The sequence below is a fragment of the Dermacentor andersoni genome, chromosome 11, assembly GCF_023375885.2.
Source record: "Dermacentor andersoni chromosome 11, qqDerAnde1_hic_scaffold, whole genome shotgun sequence".
NCBI classification, from domain to species: Eukaryota; Metazoa; Arthropoda; class Arachnida; order Ixodida; family Ixodidae; genus Dermacentor; species Dermacentor andersoni.
Window position 1 is genome coordinate 67,589,167 of NC_092824.1, and position 24,647 is coordinate 67,613,813.

The 24,647-nt window shown below is 45.6% G+C and overlaps 1 protein-coding gene across 3 annotated transcripts in view; it reads left to right on the forward strand.

Annotated features, from left to right (window-relative positions):
* The window catches only part of LOC126517700 (uncharacterized), a 272,083-nt gene that overhangs the window by 117,964 nt on the left and 129,472 nt on the right, over nt 1-24,647 (forward strand). The gene's annotated exons all lie outside the window — the stretch shown is intronic.

Below are 24,647 nucleotides of genomic sequence, written 5' to 3' on the forward strand. Positions count from 1 at the left end.
CATTCTTTACAGCTAATTTGGTGACCCTGTTTCTTTCTTCAGCCGCCGTGCTTGTTTACTGGCTGCGGTGTTCAGCTGCTAGGCGTCAGGTCGTGGGATCGAATCCCGGTTACGGCGGCCGTAGTTTGACGGAGGCGAAATGCGAAAACACCCATGTACTTAGATTTAGCTGCACGTTAAAGAAACCCAGGTGGTCTCCATTTCCGTAGTCCCTCATTACGGCGTTCCTTCTAATCCTATAGTGGCTGTGCCACGCTAAGCCGATTTTTTTTAAATTATTGCTCTCTTTCTTTCTCATGACTGCCGCTTGTCGATTTACATTTTAAATTACACGTTAGTTGGTTGCGAAGTTTCTCAACCTCTTTCTCCATTTTGTCTTCACGCATTGTTAAGTACAGATAGTTGCGCATTCTTTTACAGTGCGCTCCGCGGTGGCGTTGAGGCGAGCGCCATTTCGAAGCGTTGTGATTGGTTCATCTATTGGGAAAGGGAACTGCCATGCTGCAGCCGCGGTCACGAAACCGGGTGAGGTTGGTAAAGAAAAAAGCTACGCATAAAAAAAATTAAATGGGTAATAGACTCGGCGAAATCAGAAAAAGAACTCTGTGGTGCAATTTACCCCCCCATCACCCCCCCCCCCCCCCCCCCAATCCGTTTCAAACGCACGTTCATAGCATCCATCCACCCATCCATCGATACAACCATACTAAACATGCAGAGGCACGTCCGAGTATTTCTGAAAGAAAGAAATACCGGGCGAGTGGGGAAAATATTTTCAATAAGCAGAGAGAGTCTGACCTGAGGCAATATTCTTTAGCCTTCTACTCTACTCCACAGCGATTGAACCGGAGAAAAGACCAAGAAGGGTATAAGTAATGATTATGAAAATAGGTACAATAAGGTTCTTGCCCATAGGGCACTTTAAGAGTTTCGAATGTAGGCTGTGTTAACAAAAAATTATAAAACAGCCCTGATGGCTCGTAAAATGTGACCGTGAATGGAGCGCATTGGCGTCTTTGAAGTGAAGCTTCCTTTGCGTGCGAACCTGAGTTAGGCTTAGTTGCTTCTCTGTCGTCTGCTCGGTCGGCGACTATGTGGGCGAGTATATTTGTGAATAGATATACGAAGGTTATATGAGCGCCCAATAAAACTGCCAAGGGTTAAAACGACCACGAAAGGTTGACATTGCTTAGTTTGCGACCACTGTTTAACAAGTATCGACTCTCGCACTGTTTTATTCTATGCTGGTCTATAAATAAATAAACAAATAAATTACGCGGCATATATAGTCGTTCTAGGCTGATTGATAAAGTAGTTCCGATAACGTATTCTCTTTGGTATATATATATATATATCGCCATTTATTGTCGCGGTACAACGCCGACGGACGACAGGGAGCCGTTCTTCGAGAACAGGACAACCTGTTCATAAACAGAACAGCGAGACGTCTTGTTCATCCTCGGCCAACCTCACTGAACCACTAGACGGAGTCCTCTAATAACCACATCGTCGTTGTCCTCGGCGTAGTATAAGCGCATTAATTGTCCCTTCCTAAGATAGCATGGCCCTGATATGAGATCAGAAATTTTTATGTTTAATATCCAAGTACACTGAGAGCATGCCTTCAAATGTTTTGTTTAGGCACTGTGTTAATCGGTTGGTTTGTGGATGGTAGGCGGCCGACTTCCGATGAGCCGTTCCACTTAGAAGCGAGACGAGCCGCTGCCATTAGACTACTAGCAGTGCTTATGTGTTACAAGTCTGCCTCTATGCTCTTCTTTTTTGTTGTATATTTTGTAGAAACTTATTAAGTTGCATACGTAGCAATGACAACGAAAGAAATTTGTTGCTTTTCCTGCGAGGCCGAGTTTCAACCTACTGAGGCACTGATAGTAGGCGCAGACTGCGAGCACCGATTTCACATGGGAGATTGCTCTGGCCTCACAGAAAAGCAGTACAAGAGCAAATAAGCGTCTGCTAGGCAAAAGTGGTCGTGTCTCACCTGTAAGGCCTCGAAGAACGCGAAAGAAGGCCAAAAAGTTGCAGCCAGTTTTGATGAGATTACGGACATTAGATCACTGTTGCTTAGCGTTAACCGAAAGCTTGACGAACTTATGGCCCTTAAAGAAAGAGTGTCTAAAATTTAAGAATCAGTTCAAATGATGTCAGAGAAATACGACGAAGTTCTTGAACGGGTGGCCACACAAGAGCGGGAAAGAAAGGAAATTCGGAAAAGAGTGGACATGCTAGAACAAAAATCCAAAGACACAGCTGGTGAGACTGTTCAAGTACAACTGGAGGTACATGAACTGGAATGGAGAAATCGAAGGCAAAACTTAGAATTTCATGGGTTTCCTGTCTCTGAGCAAGAAAATCTTCTAAACAAAGTGAACGGTGTTGCTAACATGATGGAGGTTCCCGAACTCACGGAACTAGACGTTAGTGCCACACATCGCCTTCCAGCAAGGCCTGGCCAGATCCCCGGTGTGATCGTTAGGTTCACAAGGCAAATGGCGCGAGATCACTGGTTTGTGAACAGACATAAATTGAAGGAAAGTACCTACGGTGTCGTCGTACTAGAAAACTTGACCAGTCACAGCAGGCACTTACTTGGTATGGTGAAAGAATGGGCGACCACCTAAGCGACCACCTTACTATATTTATCATGATACCTAAACATAGTTTTCGAGACAAGAGGGATGTGAGATGCTTCACTTATCAGCCAATTACGGCAGCCAACCTTGAGGCTTTTAGAACTCAGATGTTAACCTGTGGCCTGGAAGTTATCGGTCAAATCACGAACGCTGAAGAGGCATATACAAAGTTCATAGATATAATTTCTGGTGTATGCAAGTACCACTTTCCCGAAAAAAGAACTACCTTAGGCAAAAAAATTGTAAACCTTGGATAACGGCTGAACTGCTTGCAAAAATACATCGCAAAAACGAATTGTATCATAAATTTATTCTAAATAAGGACCCAGATACACTGAAACTCTTCAAAATTTATCGAAATAAACTGAATAAAGAAATAAAACTATGTCGAATGCGACACATTCAGTCTGAATTTGAGTGCTTTGCACCAAAACCTGTCTTCTTATGGAGAAGGTTAAATGCTGTCCTTAATCGTAATAAATCGCACTCTCGTATAGAAAATCTAAACATAAATGGCAATGAGATATCTGGCCTCCCTCTCGCCACTATGTTTAATGATCACTTTGTTAGCAACAATCACAACAGTTCATCTAGGACATTGTTTAAGTTGAAGCCTGTTGCTAGCCCCTTCTCATTATTTCTTGAGCCTGTCTTTGAACATGAAGTTTTCTTTGCTTTCAGGTCACTGCGAAATCGTTCCTCGTGTGATTTTGAAGGCATGCAAATTAGACCTATAAAGCACGTGTTAGATATTGCCACACCGTACGTTACATACATTATAATTTGTTTCTCCAGTGCAACTTTTCCGAAAAGAATGCAAATCGCTAAAGCGAGTGTTTTATTTAAAAAGCGAGACAGAAATGATATTCAAAATTATAGGCCTATAACCATATTGCCTATCTTTTCTAAGGGCCTGGAAAAATCTTACATCGCCAATTTAATAATTTTCCCGAGAAGAGCAATATATCACCTGCCCAATTCGGCTTCAGAAAGCTTAAATCCACCGAATATGCACAGTTGGACCAAAAGGAATTCATCTTATCCCAGTTCGAAGAAAGAAGACTTGTGCTTGGCGTCTATGTGGATTTTAGGAAAGCATTTGATAATATTCACCATTTAACATTGATTGAAAAACTTGATAGTTATGGCAATCGAGGTCATTGTTTACCACAAATTAAATCTTACCCAGCAAGCAGACGGCCATTTGTTCAGGTGGATATGCATTGCTCAAGTATGAAGCCTATTTCAAAAGGAGTTCCGCAGGGAAGGGTTTTGGGGCCCCTACTTTTTAACGCGTATATCAATGATGTAACGAATATTTACCTAAACGCGAAATATGTTCTGTATGCTGATGACGCCAGTATATTTGTTTCAGGAACAAACTGTACAGATATAGAGCATGAAAGGAACCTCATGCTCTCTAAGCTGAGGGACTGGTCAATAATGAACATACTAGAAATAAATACAAAAAAAACCAACGCTGTGCTCTTTAGGCCTAAAAATAAGCCAGTGAATTCAAATATTAACATTATGTACGAGGAAAAAACGATAGGAATGGTTACTATTATGAGAACTCTCGGCGTAACGTTTTCGAGTAATATGCTTTGGGACGAACACATTGACGCAGTCACAATCCGGTTATCTAGGATCATTGGCATGACGTAGAAGTGTAAATCACTATTGCCGTTCAAAGTTAAACTTCTCATTTATAACTCGCTTTTTTATTCGTACCTCTATTATTGCTTATTGGTATGGGGTACAACTACTTTTGTTAATTTGCATAAACTACTTGTCTTGCAAGAGAAGTTTGTTCGACTGCTCTTTAATGTCCCCTACAACTCCCATACTATAAACATATTTCAGGAAGCCAACATAATTTTAGTGTTGAAGTTATACCAGTACAAGTTAACAACTGTATCTATGCGGGAAGTAAAACTAAAGTGCCCATTTCTACGATAACCTTGAGACCTTGAACTTAATGGCAAATTTTATGTTACCCGTCATAAATAGATATGGCGGGTGGTCACACCCAGAACAAATTATTTAAGAGAAAAGCTGTCATACACAATGCCAATGCTTCTAAATAAATATAATAATGTAGGCGTTGATGTCACGCAAATAACGGCCCAACAACTGAGAGACTTGTATGCGCAGGATTTTTAAATTACTGGTTAAGTGTACATCCTCTCGGGTAGTATGTATATAAAGTCTGTATATATGCTTCTGTATATGTGTGTGTATATATGTAGGTATGCATACGAGTGTGTATGCATATACGGGTATATGAATGCATGTGTGTGTATATATCTGTGTGTATATAATGTTCAGCGGCGTCTTCCTGTTTCGTTTGTATTCACCACGAGAACCACACAAGCTAACCTAAGTATCTGTGATTAAGTCACCAGTGGCTCTGTATGGATATGGGTGTGCATGTGGGTTCATGAGAGTATATGTGTGTGTATATATATATATATATATATATATATATATATATAATGTGTGATGCATATGTGTTTGCATTTATGCTGTTGCCGAATATTCTGTAGGGGGGGGGGGCTGCGGGCCTCGTCAAGCTGCCTCTACTGGAGCAGCTTTTACTTGCAGCCTCCTCCATCAAGTAGATGGAAATAAAGCTATTCTATTCTATTCTATTCTGATCTAAAAGTGCAGCTGTGAATGTGGCTTCTTGGTCTGTAATTACGACGGTTGGTGCGTCGTGTCGCAGCTCAACGTGCTCAATGAAGAAGCGCGCCACCTCGACTGCTGTACTTCACTGGATTGTCTTTTTTTCAGAGTAACGTGTGGGATAGTCGGTTTGGACGATAACGAAGTGATTCCCTGCAGGAGAAGTAGGAAGTGGGCCCAAAATGTCCATTCCGGTTTCATCAAATAGTCTTCGAGGAATCTGGACGGGCTGTAGGAGGTCGGCTGGTTTCGACGGAGGCGCCTAATTCCTGCAGTAGTCGAGAGAAGTGCGAACGTGATGTTTCACGGTTGTGGTAACTATCGGCCGGTAGTACCATTACTGCACTATGGCCAATGTTCACGTCAAGCCTAAGTAACCAGAAGTCACTTCGTTGTGACAGGTTTGAAGTACTTCCGTACGAAGAGCTCCAAAAATGACGAGCAGATAGGGGGACCCAGTCGAAGAAAAGTTTCTTTTGTTATGGACTTCGGCCTGTAAACAAAACTATAGCAGTCCTCTTGCGACAACTCTAGGCGGCTTCGCAGATCTTCCCTCTGAGTAATTGATTCGGTCAATCAACTCAGGGTCGTCCCGTTGTTGTTGCGCGAAGGCGGATGTGTCCAGAACCCAAAGAAGTGCTGAGTATTCTTCAGGTGGAGCAGGCGACTCTATCGGCGATCGAGACAGGCAGTCAGCGTACGTATGTCGTTTCCCCGACTCTTAAATGACAGTCAGGTGAAACTCTTGTAGGCTTGAACGCGCTAATCGTCCAGAGGGATCTTTAAGGTTTGTCAACCAACATACTCAATGGTGGTCGCTAATAATTCTGAAGTGGCGGCCATACAAATATGGGCGAAATTTCATAACCGCCGACACCACGGCGAGGCATTCTTTTTCAGTTGTGGAGTAGTTAGCCTCTCTGCGTGAGAGTGTTCTACTTGCATAGGCAAGCACCCTTTATATGTCCTTCTGCCGCTGCACAAGTGCCACTCCCAAGCAAACATTGCTGACATCAGTGTGGATGAATGTAATAGCGGCCTCATCAAATGGAGCAAGCACTCGAGGTGTCTGGAGACATTGCCGCAATTCCTTGATTGCACCTTGCTCTTCGTCACCCCATACACAAGCAACCTCGTCTCTCGTGAGGCCAGTTACCGGGGACGCGATGGGAGCAAAGTCAGCAATAAACCGCGGTAATATGCGTAGAGAACGAGGAAGCGCCTGGCAGCCTTCTTATCGGATGGTACGGGAAACTGTGCGACTGCGACAATTTTTTCAGGATCCTGGTGGACGTCTGCGTGGCTGACGACGTGGCCAACACACTGTAGTTCCGCTAAACCAAAGCGGCACTTCTCCGGGTTCGTGGTGGGACTTACGGACCGTATGGACTGCAGAACCGCTTCAAGCCGTTCGAGGTGTGCTTCAAACGTAGCGGAGAACACGATGACGTCATTGGGGTGCACTAAGCAGCTTTTCCACTTGAGGCCCGGAAGCACAGTCATGAGCCGTTGGAACGTAGCAGGGCCAGAGCACAAGCCGATAGGCAAGACGTTAAGTTTGTGTAGGCCATCTGGGATCACGAAACAGTTATTCAAGCTACCTTCGGTCTACTTCGATTTGCCAATATCCGCTTTTCAAGTCCATTGAAGAGAAGTAACGCGCATCTCGAAGCCTCTCGAGGAAATCGTCTATACGGGGAAGCAGGTCCGCGTCCTTCTTTGTCACCTGATCTTGTGTTCGGTAGTCCTCACAGAAACGCAAGCTGGCGTCTTTTTTCTTGACTAGAACTACAGGAGATGCCCAAGGACTCTTTGATGGTTGGATCACTTCGTCGTGAAGCATTGTTGTCACTTGTTGTTGTATGGCTTCACGTTCTCTGGGAGCCACACGTCAAGGATTTTGGAGAATTGGTCTAGCCATATGCTCCTTAAATATTCGGTGCTTTGTTGGAGGCGTCCGACGGACGCTGGACGTCGACGCAAAACAGTCGTTGAACTTGGCCAGGAGAGCAAGAATCCGTCCTCGTTCATGCTGCGACAAAGCAGTGCTGACGTCAAGTACAAGGCCTGGTCGTCCGTAGGCGCTACTTTGAGTAGTGAACAGCAGCCGTGAACATATATGAATGTATCATATACTATGAATTATACATAATACATATATTATGCATGTAAATATATTATACATTCACGGCAGTAGGACTGAATGTATAAGCCTCCCCTACACCACCAAAGTAAGCCACAATCGTGCCCTATGCACGGTGCCGTCACTCTGTGCTAGAGCTCTTTAGCAACAGGTTTATGTGCCCATCGGTGACATTCACGATTCCTCGTGCGACTAGGATAGCGTGAGCAAACAACAACGTGGTTATTTGGTCGGCAACTCCTTCCTAATAAAACAGTACATGACAAACTCATAAAACAAGCGTACATGATCGAGCTGGGATGACGACGTCGTCTTCTCTTAGACGAAAGGAGTTGTGTTGCGGCGACAAGCAAAGGACTACCAGGGCTCTTGTAAAACGTCACCATGCGCTCCGGGATGATAATTACGATGTCATATTCTTCTGGGAAATCCATTCCAATAATCAAATTTTCATAGGAAACAGGAAGAACGATGAAAGCGGCCGTGGAAGAAGAATTCCCGATGTTAATTCTAGCAGTAGATCTTCGAGTAAGCATCAGCAATTATCCGCCTGCCTTCCTTATGCGAGTCCATGTAGTTTTTACGTTCTTCAGGCGGAGGACGAGTTCCTCACTCCTTAGAGAAGTCGGCACCAGTGTCGACTAACGCTGTCGCCGGCTGCCCGTCCATGAAAACATCAGTGTCATCGCTCACAAACTAGGAGGGAGGTGGGCGCCTACGTTGCGCCCACCTCCCTCTGCCTCCCCTTCCTCCAGTGCCTCGCAACGTTGGGTGCCTCGCGCAGGACGGCAGCTGCCCACTTTCGTCTGTTCTTCTGTGGGTGAGATTGACCCGTGATTGTCTGCTCCTCTCGTACGCTTTCACTCGCACATACAGCGTAGAGGGCGCGGACTTGGACTTTCTACGGGACCTCTCGGTGATGGTGACACCGACGGCAGAAATGGGCTTGGAGTGTCCATATTATAGCTATCGCAATAAAAGGCGTTTCAGTCCCACTACGGGAGCCTCGTTCACAATGAAGGGAATGATGCGAAATTTCCTTATGTACGCTTTATATTTTGACGAATGCATCGGGTGCATATCGGGGGGCAGATTGCCTGAGTTGCGACTGAGCGTCTATGCCATAGTCTGGATATGATTGGATTCAGCTAAAGGCTTGCCCTCTTGTTCTTTTCTTTTGAAATTATTGTCGCTCTGTCCTAGTCGATGTCATGGCGCGTAGACACTGAGTGTTCAACCAACACGTTTATTGCCATATGCTTGATGTTGACAACATAGTTGTGCTGTTCCATTCTTTTTAGAAATTGCCCGTTTCACCGATGTACACGTGTTCACAACCAGCGCAAGGAATCCTTTACAACACACTCGGGAACTTCTCTTACGCGAGCTTGTCTTTGACCGTTAACCAGTGCGTGTCGTAGCTTGCGCGTAGTGCAACTGAACAGTACAAAAGTAAGCAGCAGACGTAGTGCGACTTAACGCACTACGTCTACGCCCTATATATTTGGGCTCACAAGCTGCTATATAGGGTGCTGATCTGCTAATGTAAAAAAAAAATGAAAATGGGGTTTTACGTGCCAAAACCACTATCTGACTATGAGGCACGCCGTAGTGGGGGACTCCGCAAATTTAGATCACATTAGACGTGCACCTAAATCTAAGTACACGGTTGTTTTCGCATTTCGCCCCCATAGAATTGCGGCCGCCGTGGCCGGGATTCGATCCCGCGACCTCGTGCTTAGGAGCCCACTGTTAACGTAGAAGTTCATTAGAGTGATCAGATGCTATGATATACATTACTTTCGTAGTTTTAGCCACTCCGTGTGTGCCTGTTCTTGGCAAATCTTCCAGAATGGCCATCTGCTATCAGGACACAAGACGTGGCAGATTACTTAAACGTGGAATTGTACGCGTCGTACTTTTCGATGCATACACGTGTCATCACCATTCTCTCGACATGTATTATACGTCACCTTGGTCATTGTGACATCACTGCGGAGACGTCTCGCACTCAGCATCGGCCTGATTCGGAGTTTGTATTTCGGCATAGGTTGTGAGCGGTGTGGTGCATAAAGAAAGAAATTGATAGAGAATAATGCGGTAACCTTTATGGCGCACAAGCATAAATATTACCTGCCGTGGTTGCCCAGTGGCTATGGTGTTTGGCTACTGAGCATGAGGTCGCGATATTGAATCCCGGCGACGGCGGCCGCTGTTCGTTGGGGGCGAAGTGCTAAAACACCCGTGTAGTTATAGTTACGTGGACGTTAAAGAACCCCGGGCTGTTGAAATTTCCGGAGTCCTTCACTACGGCGTGCCTCAGAATAAGAATGCGGTTTTGGCGCATAATACCCCATATTTTTTTTACCTATAAATATTGCATAAATGACACGTTGCATAAAAGGAATGAAATCAAAAATGTTCGGATCGCGGTTAGTTAGAGCTTTAATAATCGCTTTCGTATTGCTTCGTTTCACTTTATTTCGAACGTGTGCATAGAATTTGCATAGTTATTGTTTGACAAAAAGTACGGCTGGTCTCGGAGGACTCTCATTCTTTCATCAGTTGCTAGCGGTTTTGGTAAACGTGACAAACCTCCACTGCATGCTACGCTCGAGCACTATGAAATGTGGGTATACAGGTCGTGACATAGATATGCCGGGATCTGCGATCACGTGCAAAACTGCGTTTTATCAACTTCTGCTAAAGCAACAGACTTGTACTGTTAGGCGCACAAGCTAGAAAGGACGCGCATGTGTAGTGCCATGTCTCGAGACCAGGTGCTAGTTTGGGCAGAAGGTGCAGGAATTCGCCGTGGCACGCCCTCCAAGATTGCGTGAAATTTGACCGTGGATGCACAATCCTTCCCTAGGAAGTCACCCGCTGCACTGTCCGTACAGGACGGGCGGCTATGGCCGGGAAAGAAACAGCTCGACCCTTCTTTACGATGTCGGGCGGCAACTACAACTTGGCCCATGGTACAAGCAGTGCAGCCTCTGATCTGGACAGTAGCAGGTGAGCTTCCGTTGAACATTTATTTTGAATAATGTGAAACCTAGACATGCCGTCACATTCTGATTGTCAAATTTTTCGGCTCTTTACAGTGAACATTTCTAGGCGAGCTCTGAAGGGCTTTGCTCTTCGTGGCTGCTGCTGCTGTCTTTGTGAATAGGGGACACACAAGAGGCATTTTCAATATTAAATTGGCTTGCACGAAGCCCCAGCACATGCGCCGGTATACCGGCACTAGCGCCTACAAAATTATTCAGTGAACAAACACGCCTCACCTAATATCCTCTGCGGATCAAACGCAGGCTCTACAGTTTCTTGTTCTTTAATGAAACGAATCTTTCTACACCCTAAGGTTTCATGCGCTTACCCGGTAAACTTATTGCACGGTATCGGGGGCCAGTGCTGCAGCTAGGGCAATACTAAGCTTAAGTGAAATTCTGGGGGTTTAAGTGCCGAAACCACGATGTGATTATCAGGCAAGTCGTAGTGGGAGAGCCAGGATCACGTTTTACCACAAGAGGTTCTTAACGTGGACCCCAAGGAACAGGGGTTTTAATCAGGCGCCCATCGACATGCGGCCGCAGCAGCCGGTATTTGATCACGCTACATCTTTCTTAGCAGCGAAGCACCAAATTCAAATTCAAATTCAAATTGTCTGATTGCGGGAAAGGCGTGCTGCAAAGTTGGCCGATTTCGGTTAAAATGTAATCTTGTGTCGTGTGGTTGGGGTGTTCGTGTCCTGCTGATTTTGTCAAGGAAGTGCATAATTGTTGTGCAGCAAAAAGCTTTGCAGTAAATGAAGGTTTATTGCCACGTCATGAAAGCTTAGCTTCATACGTGCTTGGAAAAGCTCGCTGGTGCTCTATGCATTTTTGCTTAAATTAGAACTTTTTCTTAATAAGTCATTTATACATTTTGGTTTCTCGTGCAAGTGACGTTTTCGTCTAGGAGTAACCGAGCTTAATGAATAAAGCTATGCTATGCGACATAAGTGATTTTTAACAAAATTATGTGATTTAAAAAAGTGAGGCGGTACATGGCAGTCTTAGAAATCTTTGGAACAGCAGTTTCTGATTGTTCCACTTTTTACCGGTCTTCCACTGAGCGTGTGGCAAAATTGTTCTGGATAATTTCTACCTTATCTTGGTCTGTCAATGCCTACGCAGCGGGCGAGAGATTTCCGTCCGTATATAAATACAAACCAAGTTTGTCGCTTTAAGCTTTGCAAGCAGAATGCCTGTGCAGTTTTAATGATCACCGAAGTCAAAGGTAAAGTCATAGGCTGTGGCTCTTTCGATTGCCGCAGAATGCTTATAAGGGCAGCATCCGCTACATTCATGAATGCAACATAGGCTAAATTTATGATTTGATGACGAATATATGATGCCCGTAGATGATATTTGCTTTAAAGGGGTACCGACACGACATTTTTGATTGTGTATTTGTTGCGCTGAATGAATATGCTAGACCTCGCAACCCTGATAAACATGGTGAAGAGGCTATTTTGGAGAGCTCTGAGAAGACTGTTTTCAAGGGTTTCAAGCTCTAGGACCATGAAAGCAAGAAAATTAACTGTCGAAAAGATCTTGTCAGCATCTGGTTAAAGGTCTAGACGTGTGGGGGGCTGGTGTTCCAGACGCTTTGCTTCAAAACAACTCCTTCTTGAGCCTCATATGTACAGGTGTGTGCAAATTTCGGAAACGCAGATGTCTTCTACGGCTGGCTTTGGCGTTGCGCCGCTAAGCGCGAGGACTCGGGTTCGAATACCGGTGGTGGCGGCCACACTTCGATGGAGGCGTAACAGAAAAACGCCCGCTCACTGGGCACAGGGTCAAGAGATCCAGGATATCAAAATTTATCGGGAGTCCCCCACTACGGCGTGGCTCTTAATCATAGCACAGTTTTAGCGCGTAAAAACCACAAAACTTGAATAAACGCAGACACGAGAAGATGCAAACAACTCACGTTTAATGCGCACATCGTTTCTTGCTCATCAGAAGCGAAGTTTCAGTTTCCTAACAAAAACGTGACTATCTCGTGCGGCATGATCTGGGAGAAGGATATTTCGTGTGATTTTAAGGTGAGAAGACACCACGCCGCCAGTAACCAGAAATTTCACTGTCAGTAGCAGCATATTTGCTCTGAATAAACCGATTATTTATTCTTTTCGCAAATTAGCAAAGCAAAAGCAACATATAACCTGTTTCCCGACATCTGCGTTTCCGGTACATCAGTTTCTCAAAAACTGTACTTCTCTTGAGCACGCTATATGCCCAGAAATTTTCGACAGACTTCCAAAACATAACAAGAGGAGTAGGTTTTCCTCCAACCGACTCCACGATTCCGAATTTGGGCTCTTTACGGCAAAGTTCCACTAATGAAGTGCCCTCTCTATGTGTTCTCTCGCAGAGTTCCCGAAGAAACCAGGGAAGCTGCGTGGCAGGAGCGAGAGAACGAGGCTGCCAACAGAATCCAAGAGTGCCGTGTTTGCCGGTTCGCTTTCACCGACATGGAAGCCTTTCAAAAGCACGCCACTGACCACGTGCTTGGGAAAAAACACAACTGCTGCGAGTGTGGTAAACTACTCAAGAGGCCTTGGCACCTCACGAGACATTTAAGTACGCACGGCGAACCGTCCTTTGAGTGCGGCATGTGCGACCAAAAATTTTATAGCATAGATAGCCGCAAGAAGCATATGCTTGCATGCCACGTAGGCGCACAGGACTGAGAAGCCGTTGTAGGGTCTCCTTAACAGCGCAGCACCCGCCACGAAATCGGTCGAGCACGTCGTGAAGCACAGTCGCACGTGATGCTGGCGTCGGCATCGGTGTAGCCGGATATTCACCCGGGAGAAGTGACTTCTCTGGATGTCTCCCTTGCGCAAAGATCCGTCGTGTGCCTTCGCAGAAGATCATGCGGTCTGGGCCTCAGCTGTTCTAGTTCTGCGCTAAATTATTGACAAACAAAAGTGGGCTAATCTTATTCTTTCTGACTATGGCTGAAGAAGGCCTGCGAATAAATTTCTTACAGTGGATATCTCGAGGAATACTTGGCGCCAGCTCTGTGGTTTTCTTCGAAGAATGCACCCGTATTTCGCAGCGCTCTAGCCATGGTTAAAATACATTTGTATGCCTCTCGGATTCAATAATATAGCCAGATATCTTTAATGAAAAAAAAAGTAGTAAGGATATATATAGTAGAGGTTTAAAGAGTAAAAGAACCGCGACTTCAGACGGGATGTGACGGAGTGGATAGTACGAGCGGTATTCGGTATAGTAGTTCTTAGTTGTGAAGTTGAGCTGTGATATTATCGAGCATTGCTGGTAATGTTATCAATAGCTTTAGCGCCATGCATTGCAGAAGCAAATCTGTTAAATATGATACACGTTCGTTCATTTGAGGAAGCTCAAAACTGTGACCCGAAAAACGTGATGCTCATAGCGGAAGAACTGCTACTCTAGTCGGCTTAGCTGATCCATGTAACTAATGATGAAATAAAACATTGCTACGGCAAATTAATGGACATTAATGATGATGCTTTACTGAGATCCCCTTCATAACGGTGTGGAGACAGCAACCTAGCCTGCTTGATTTGATCAGGTGTACTGTACATTCCTTCATTCCAGTGTTCTTGTATAAGCTTTCATAATGCTTTTTTTTTTCTGAAAGCTTCTCTATCTTCCTTGCATCGCTACGTAGAGTTACAACGAATCAGGCCCTATCAATTTCTTTCCCGCTTTTCTTACAGCAATGCTCTTAAAGTCTCTTGCTTATCGCGATTGCTGAGTGGTTGACGCTTCCAGCCATATTAAATTGAAGCGTTTTAGGAAGGTTTATGTTACCTCCAGGTCACACTGGGTAAACCCTTTCGAATGTCATTATGAGGTCTCGAATGATTTATGAACTTATACTGCAGCATTCACATGCCTCATCTTGTTGCGAATATTTGCTCCGCATGTTTTTGTTCCTGAGAAACCAGCTCGAGCCACTAATACAGCAAGCCAGTAGTAGCCTTTGCGCTATCCAACAGGTTTTTCTTCCAAATTTCATTCTTTCCGTTCCTGTAAATGTCCCTGGCCTCTTTTTTTTCCAATGTTTACAGCCAATTTGGTGTCTCTTTTTCTCTCTTCAGCCGCCGTGCTTGCTTAGCAGCTACGGTGGTCAGCTGCTAAGCGTCAGGTCGTGGGATCAAATCCCGGTTACGGTGGCCGTATTTTGACGAAGGCGAAATGCGAAAACACCCGTGTACGTAGATTTAGCTGCACGTTAAGGAAACCCAGGTAGTCTCCATTTCTAGAGTCCCTCATTACGGCGTGCCTCGTAATCAGATAGTAGTTATGGCACCTAAAACCCCATTACGTTTTTTATTGTTGCTCTCATTCTTTCTCATAACTTAAACATTAAGTTAAACAATGAATGTTTAAACATGTCTTAGACAATAAACTACACGTTAGTTGGTTGCCAAGTTTCTCAACCTCTTTCTCCATTTGGTGTCCACGCATTTTTAAGTAGAGATAGTTGCGCATTCTTTTATCGTGCACTCCGCGCATGCGCAGTGGCCAGGCCATCTCAAGGGGTTGTGATTGGTCCGCCTTTTGGGAAAGGGAACTGCCAGGCTGCAACCACGGTCACGAAACCGGATGGGGTTCGCAAAGAGAAAAGCTTCGCATAAAAAGATAAGTAAAGTATGTAAGACACTCGGCAAAATCAGAAAAGGAACTCAGTGGTGAAATTTAACCCCCCCTCCATTTCAAAGCGCACGCTCATAGCATCCATCAATCCATGCATCGACACAACCATACTAAACGTGCAGAGGCATGTGCGAGTATTTCTTAAAGAAAGAAATACCGGGTGAGTGTGGAAAATATTTTCAATAAGCAGAGAGAGTTTGACCTGAGTTAATATTATTTAGCCTTCTACTCTGCTCAACGGCAAGGGAACCGGAGAAAAGAACAAAAAGGGTATAAGTAATGATGATGGCAATAGGTAGCGTAAGGTGCGATTATGCGAGTATACAGGTTCGTGTCGATAGGGCCCTTTTAGAGTCTCGAATATAGGCTTTGTTAACAAAAATTCTAAAGGAGCCCTGATGGCTCGTAAAATGTGACCGTGAATGGCAGGCATTGGCGTCTCCGTTGGCACCGTTTAATAGAAGGTCGTTGAGTAAATATGTATTGCAGAAATAAAAAAGCAGGGAAGGAATTGAGGGGATCGGAGTCATTGGGAGCGTAGATATATCGGTATAATAGTGGGTTAGAGGTGTTGGATTCGAAAGGAAGATCGAGATCAAATGTTCGAAAGGGTAGATGCTGATGAATGTGATAAAAACCGAATAAATAAAGCAGACGAGGTGATAATTTGTCGCCAGTGCGTTTCAGAGGGCATGTTAAGAAGCATCCTCAAAATTATTATTACCATTGTTCACGTCCTGTTTGCGTTCAGAGAAATATTAGTGATAGCGGTGTTGTTTTTTTTTTCTGTCATTCTAACTTCTTGGTTTATTTTTATTTTTTCAATCAAATGACGCTAAACTATGGTACAGAACTCTGAAAGTTAGAGTTTTTCGAAGAATTCTTTTGGTGCTCAGTGGTCACAAAGGAAGCAATTTTTACCTTTCGCCGCCATTTTCATCATAAGCTAAGCATTAGCCTAACGCCTAAGTATGGCGATATATCGATCTTTTTCAATAAAGATATCATGAAATAAATAATTACAACTTATTCAAAACCGTTGAATATTTCACATGACTTATTTAAAGATCGCAGCTAGTTTGACGATAGTATAGATGGCCCGCATGACTGAAGAAGAGCTTCCTTTGCGTGCACACCCGGGTTAGGCTTAGTTGCTTCTCTTTTGTCCCCTCGTTCGGCGACTGTCTCGGCGAGCATATTCGTGCGTTGACCTACGAAGGTAATGACATGCGAAGCGCCCAGTGAAACTGCCAAGGAATAAAATGACCGCGAAAGGAAAAGCTTGCGTAGTTTACGACCACTGTCTAACAACTGGTGACTCTTGCTATGTTTGATTCTATTCGTGTCTATATTATACGACGCGCCTCCTACACGAGCCACATCATAGACATACATTATTTCAAGGGGAAAAATAAATAAATAGTAAATAATGAATTATTAATTTAATAAATCATTGCCTAATCATCGGGCGTTCATAAACCTTGTATGCTGACTGACAAAGTAGTTAGGGAAGCACATCTCTGTTCCGAGTGTGTATTTATACATACATAAGTGTATATATATACCTTGTATATATATATAATCCTTGAGCCACAGGGATGAGCACATCCAGGAGTAGGAGCGATAGAAAAGTCTATTTTACACTATCTGCACTGGCTCCAGATGCGGAAGCCAACGTAGTCCATGTAGGAGCGCAATAATTGTCTGAGCTCACATCAGGACACGTGATGATGATGATGATGAAAAACGTTTATTTGCTCTATTTTGCAGTGATTTTTGCGGCTTCAGATGGAGTCTTCCATCTTCTCTCCAGGGTCGGTTCCCCTAGTCCAGGGCTCCGCTGAGGGTAGCTGCCCTGCGTGCACGCCTTACTAGTCCTTGTTGGACTTTCAGGATGTCGCTGGATAGCATCCTCTCCCACTGTTCCGCACTCGGGTTTTTTATTATGGCAAGCCCATCTATTTTCTGGCAAGCCCATGTGGTATGGTACAGGGTTGGTTTGTCTTCACACCATGGGCACTTGCTCTCGTACTGCGTGGGGTAGATCTTGCTTAGCATGTTTCCCCTTTTAGAACAGTCGTCTTCCCTAGGACACTGTACTAGGGAATCCGATGACTGTATGGTGGCCAATCAAAATTGTCGAATCGCTCGCAATCTCTCTCCCATGTTGTCGCACCGTTCCGCCAGATTTCGCCTCCTGTGTTGCACCATCACCTCCGGTTAGGAAGCGACCGTGTCATAATCTGGGAAACTCGAGTCGACGCAGTTCTCATGGGAGTCCTCGACGTTGGGCCCCTTCATCTGTTTGTAGGCTTTCAGTGACGGTCACCTTGCAACTACCCGTCCTGGATGTAACTCTTCTATGGAATCCGGTGGTCGTTGTCTCCTTGGGGAGAGCTTCGTGGTCTTACCCATCAACGGTGGTGGCCAGGCTGCGTCGACGTCTGGACGGGCGCTGATAGAAGAGGTGTGGCGGTGCGTGGGGGGTGCCTCGTGAGGAAGTCCAAAGGAATTTCCTTTGCCGTCTTGAGCCGTAACAACCTCGACTGCGAACGAGGTGAGATCGAAGGGAAACGTTTGTATCTGGTAAGCGTCACTATAAATAATGCATAACGATACGTTTAAGTGACGATTAGTGTTACAGGGAATGTCACCGGAGCGAGCATTTCAACAAGAGTGATTGTCTTTGTCAGTTGCAGCCAGGTCTAAAGCAAACCTCCTTGCCGAAAGGTTTCCTGAAGCCACACTACTTGGTCGAACGCTTTACATCGCCTGGTGCTTCCAACAACCTGGGAACGTTTCTCTTGTTTGAAATTTTCTAGCTTGAAACTTACTCTCCGTTCTGCTCAGTCCGCTGCGTACACGCAGCAGCTCAGCAGAAACGTTCCCCCGTCGTGGATGCTTAGTGGCTAGGGCGTAGTACTGCTAAGCACAAAGTCGCCGGATCAAATTCCTGCCCCGTTGAAATGCAAAAAACTTGGTGTCTTTCCACTTTGTAAAGAAAGGTGACTAGCGAAGCTGTGTATGTGGGCCCCTTAATGATTAACTACACATCCACCACGGGTCGGCCTGGCATTGCAATATCTTCCGGATCGGACCAAGTATGGGGAGCGCTTACGCCTGCTTCACCTCCGCCGTGGGTCTGCCCAGCTTTGCGCAATCTTTGCGATCGTCATACGTATGAGGAGTGCTTAACGCCTGCTTCACCTCCGCCGTGGGTCGGGCCGCTATTACACTATCTTCGGGATTGGACCGTGCATTGGAAGTGTCAACGCCTAGCTTCACCTCCGCCACGGTTCGGCCCGGCATTGCACTATCTTCGGGATTGATCAACGTATGGGGTGTGCTTAACCCCTGCTTTACCTCCGCCGCGGGTCGGGCTGGTATTGGGCAATCATTGCGATCGGCATACGTATGGGGAGTGCTTAACGTCTGCTTCATCTCCGCTGTGGGTCGGGCCATTATTGCACTATATTTAGTATAGGCCGATGTATGGGGAGTGCTTAACGCCTGCTTCACCTCCAGCACGCTTCGGCGCGGCGTTGCACTATATTCGGGAACGGCCCACGTATGGGGAGTGGTTAACACCTGCTTAACCTCCGCCACGGGGCGGCCCAGCATTGCAAAATCTTTGGGATCGGCATACGTATGGGGAGCGGTTAATGCCTGCTTCACCCCCGCCGCGGGTCGGGCCGGTATTGCACTATCTTCAGAATCGGACCGCATAAATTTGGTGATGTACGCTTCATATTTTTACGAATGCATCTGGTGCATATCGGAGGCAGATTGCCGGAGTTGCTACTGAGCGTCTATGCCTTAGTACGGATATGAATGGATTCAGGTAAAGGCTTGCTGTCTTGCGCTTTTCTCTTGAAATTATTGTCGCTCTATCCCAGTCGATGCCATGGCGCGTGGAAACTGAGTGTTCAACCAACACGTTTGTTGCCATATGTTTGATACTGACAACATAGTTGTGATGTTCCATTCTTTTTCGAAATTGCCCGTTTCACCGATGTACACGTGTTCCCAACCAGCGTAAGGAATCCTTTACAACACACGCGGGAACTTCTCTTACGCGAGCTTGTCTTGGACCGTTAACCATTGCATGTTGGAACTTGCTCATAGTAGAACTGAACAGGGCAAATGTAGGTAGCAGACGTAGTGCGACTTAACGAACTGCATCTACGCACTATATATTTCGGCTAACAAGCATCTATATAGGGTGCCGAAATATTAATGCAGAAGTTCATTAGCGCGAACCGATGCTATGATATACATTATTTTCGTAGTTTTAGCCACTCGGTGTGTGCCTGTTCTTGGCAAATCCTCCAGAATGGCCAACGACTATCGGTACACCGGAGGTGCAGCTTACTTAAACGTGGAATTGTACGCGTCGTACTTTTCGGTGCATAAACGTGTCATCACCATTCTCTCGACATGTATTATACGTCACCTTGGTCATCGTGACATCACTGCAGAGACGTCTCGCAATCAGCTTCGGCCTGATTCGGAATTTGTATTTCGGCATAGCTTGTGAGCGGTGTGGTGCTCAAAGAAATTGCTAGAGAATGATAAGGTAACCTTTATGACGGACAAGCATAAATATTAACCGCCGTGGTTGCCCAGTGGCTATGGTGTTTGGCTACTGAGCATGAGGTCGCGATATTTAATCCCGGCGACGGCGGCCGCTGTTCGTTGGGGGCGAAGTGCTAAAACACCCGTGTAGTTAGAGTTAAGTGGGCGTTAAAGAACCCCAGATGGTGGAAATTTCAAGAGACCTCCACTACGGCATGCCTCAGAATAAGAATGCGGTTTTGGTGCATAGTACCCCATATTTTTTTACCTATAAATATTGCATAAATGACACGTTGCATAAAAGGAACGAAAGCAAAAATGTTCGGATCGCGGTTAGCTAGAGCTGCAATAACCGCTTTCGTATGGCTTCGTTTCACTTTAATTCGTACATGTGCGTAGAATTTGTATAGTTATTGTTTGACTAACTGTACGGCTGGCTCCGGAGGACCCTTATTGTTTCATCAGTTGCGTGCGGTTTTGGTAAACGTGACAAGCCTTTACTGCATGCTACGCTCGAGCACTATGAAATGTGGGTATACAGGTCGTGATATGACGCGATCTGCTATCACGTGCAGAACTGCGGTTTATCAACTTCCGATAAAGTAAGAGACTTGTATTGTAAGGCGCACAAGCTAGAAATGACGCGCATGTGTTGTGCCATGTCTCGACACCAGGTGCTAGTTTTGGCAGAACGTGCAGGGATTCACCTTGGCACGCCGTCCAAGATTGCGCGAAATTTGACCGCGGCTGGACTATCGTGCCCTAGGAATTCACCGGCTCCAAGGTCCTTACGGGACGGGCGACTATGGCCGGGAAAGAAACAGCTCGACCCTACTTTACGATGTCGGGCGGCAGCTGCAACGTCGGGGACGGTACGACCAGTGCAGCCTCTGATCTGGAGAATAGCAGGTGAGCTTCCGTTGAACATATTCTTTGAACAATGTCAAACCTAGACATGCCACCACATGCGCCAAATATTTTGGCTCTTTCACGGTGAACATTTCTAGGCTAGCTCTGATGGGCTTTGCGCACCGTGGCTGCTGCTCCCGTCTTTGTGAATAGGGGACACACAAGAGGCATGTGCAATATTAAATTGGCTTGCACGTAGGCCCAGCACATGCGCCGGTATACCGGCACTAGCGCCTACAAAATTATTCAGTCAACAAACACGCCCCGCCTAATATCCTCTGCGGTTTAAACCCAGGCTCAACAGTGTCTTATTCTTTTAATGAAACGAAGCTTTCTACGCCTTAGGGTGTCATGCGCTTACCCGGTCAACCTATTGCAAAGTATGGTGGGCCAGTCCTGCAGGTAGAAAATACTAAACCTAAGTGAACTTCTGGAGGTTTAAGTGCCAAAAGCACGATGTGATTATCAGGTACGTGGTTGTTGGGGACTTCGGATAACATTTGACCACAAGGGTTTCTTAACGTCAACCCCACGGAAGACTGGTTTTATCAGGCCCTCATCAAGATACGGTCGCAGCATCCGGTATTTGATGACGCTACCTCTGGCTTAGCAGCGCAGCAGCGAATTCACTAAGCCGCTACGGCGAGCGATATTTATCTTTGTCTGATAGCGGAAAAGGCGTGCTGGAAAGTTGACCAATCTCAGTTGCAATGTAATCGAAGGGTCGTGTTGTTGGGTTGTCCTTTTCTTGCTGATTTTGTCGAGCGGGTGCACAAATGCTATGCTGCAAAAACCTCTGCTGAAGATGTTTTATTGCAGCGTCGTGAAAGCTTAGCCACATATGCGTTTGAATATGCTCGCTGGTGGTGTGTGCATTTTTGTTGGAAAAAGCTGCCGTAGTTATTTGCCACCCAATACGTGTGCGCCCACGGTGGCTGACAAAACATTCGTGTCCGTAAGTCCATTTGCTGATGCTCTTCCGGGTGCGACGTTAGATAAAAATAATTTCTGGATTGGCGAAATGGCTGTCAGTTTCAGATAATTTAATTATATGAAGCAGCAAGGTGGCCGTTATAAAATTTGATTACACATCACACATAGCACTGCAATCTAGGTACTTGCGGTAAAACGCACTGTTGTTCTGTTTACTTCTCTAAGGAAGGTTCTTGTTAGTCAATGAAGTACAAACGTCACTGGGACCAAAATGTATTTCATCGCCATTTTCGCAAATCAGTATCTCAGTTCTGGTGCCATCCTGAAAATTCGTTCGAAGAGAATACTCCTTGATATTTGATAACCCATTGGATAGAATTCATGTATTGCAATGTGTGCCATTAAGTTATAGTTTAAAAGTTATTGTGAACTTTTTGTTAATAGGTCACATATAAATTTTCATTGCTCGTGCAAGTGCCGTTTCCCTCTGGAATAACCCAGCTTAATAAATTTATGCTATGTGAAATGGGATTTTTTAAAAGAATTGTGATTTTTAAAAACATTCGCTGTTCCGCGCGAAAGGCGTAGAGCCGATTGCGATAGTAAATTAGTAGATAGCTTTACTAACTAAGGATAGTAGTTTTATCAGCCGCATAAACTTGTAAACGTAGACCGACAAACTAAATTACCAATCACAGAATATGTAAGCGTGACTCAACGAGGACGTCGAAACAGAGACAGCGCTGCCTTTGTGTGTCTGCGTCTTTGTACGTCGTTGTTCAGTCGCGCTTACACATTGCATCATGGATTCAAACCAAATAGCCCGTAAATGTACTTTACCTAAATTAACCAGCACTGTGTCAAGCGCGCACAGGCATACATGAACACAACTCTCTCGATGAGCGCTGAAACTTGCTGTGAGAATTCTGGAGCGAGGAATTGCGGCAGCCTCAAGTAAATTGACTTTCATGCATGTCTCGCCTCAGCGCGAATGAGACGTCGAAAGCACAGCGCATACGAAGCTAACGGCATAATCCGCCCTCTGCAAAATTCGCAGATCGCTTTGAAAATGAGGCCCGCGCGGGCACGTACGTTAGCCACGTCGCAGACCGCTTTCAAGACACACGAGCGCCGGCAACGCGTCCTTACGGCGTCCGTTAAGGGCGTCTACTACGGCGTCCGCGATTCGTGTGGTCAACGCCGTAGTAGACGCCGAGGTTGTCTCCACTCTGTAGGAGGGGCGGGAGGACATTGAGGCACCGTAGCATTTGCCGGATAAGAACGATCCTCCTCCCTCGCCTCAACTTCTGCCTCACGCACCAGAGGAGAGGGCACCCATCTGGGCAGCATTCCTTGCTCGCGCACGCGAGATGGAACCACGTTTGTCGGCTCCCCTTCACACGTTTTCACTCATACGGAACCTCACGGCGACGGCGACGCCGACAGCATAAGTGTGCCTGGAGGGTCCATTTAATTGCTATCGGAATAAAAGACGTTTCGGCCTCACTTTGGGAGCCCCTTTCCCAATGAAGGAAATTGAAGGTCGTTTGTATACACCTCATATTGTAACGTAAGTACACGGTGTATATCGGGGGCAGATTGCTCGAGCTCCGATTTAGCGTCTGTGCAGTCGCCTTGTTATGAAGCGATTCCAGGTAAAGCCTTGCCGTCTTGTTCTTTTCCTTTCAAATTATTTTCGCGCTATCACAGCCGATTTCTTGGCGCCTGGACACGGTGTTACAGGTAACGTGTTTATTGCCATATGCTTGATGCTGACAACATAGTTGTGCTGTTATATTCTTTTTCAATATTGCCCGTGCTCAAATGCCCGTGTTCACAAGCAGCGCAAGGAATCCTGTACGATACACCCGGGAACTTCTCTTTCTCGAGCTTGTGTTTGACGGTTAACCATATTTGTCTGAGCTTGCCTGTAGTGTAATTGAACAGTGCAAATGTAAGTAGCAGATGTAGTGCGACTTAACGCGCCTCCCTCTGTATATCCACTCATACTAGCGTATATTTCGGCTCACAAGCATCTATATAGGGCACTAATCTGTTAATGTAGAAGTGGATTAGAGTGAACAGATGCTATGACGAAAAATATTTTCGTAGGTTTAGCCACTCGGTGTGTGGCTGTTCATGTCAAATCTTGCAGAATGGCCATTTGCTACGGGACAAAAGAGGTGCAGATTACTTAAACGTTGAATGATACGCGTTGTACTCATTGGTACATGCACGTGTCATAACCGTTCTCCTCTCGACAAGTATTTTACATTACCTTCGTCATCGTGACATCACTGCGACGCCTCGCACTCGGCATCGGCCTGATTCGGAGTTTGTATTTCGGCATAGCTTGTGAGCGGTGCGGTGCACAAAGGAATTGCTAGAGAATAATGCGGTGATCTTCGTGGCGGACACGCATAAATATTGCATAAATATCATGTTGCAGAGGACGAAAATAACAAGTGTGCGCATCGCGGTCAGTTATAGAGCATTTATTACCCGTTACCATAATGCGTTTCACTTTATTTTGAACGTGCGCGTTGGATTTGTATATTTGTAATGTGATAAAAGGTATACCTTGCACACGAGATATTTTAGCCTTTCATCAGTAGTTTGTGGTTCTCTTGAAACTGACAAGCCTCCACTGTATGCTACGCTGGAGCACTATGAAATATGGGTATACAGGTCGTGATGAAAATTTGGCGGGATCAGCGAACACATACCAAACTGCGTTATATCGCCTTCTAATAAAGCAAGAGACTTGTGTTGTTAGGCATACGAGATAGAAAGAACGCGCATGCGCAGTCCCATGTCTCCATATTAAGAGCTAGTTTGGGCAGAGGATGCAGGAATGCGTCATGGCACCCCTCCACCCCCCCTAGATTGCGTGACATTTGACCACGCCTGGCACTATCCCGCTCTAGGAAGTCACCGCCTCCACGGTCCGTACGGGACGAGGCTACTGTGGCCTGGAAAGAAACACCTCGAGCCTACTTTACGATGTCGAGCGGCCACTACAGCTTGGCCCAGGGTACAAGCTGT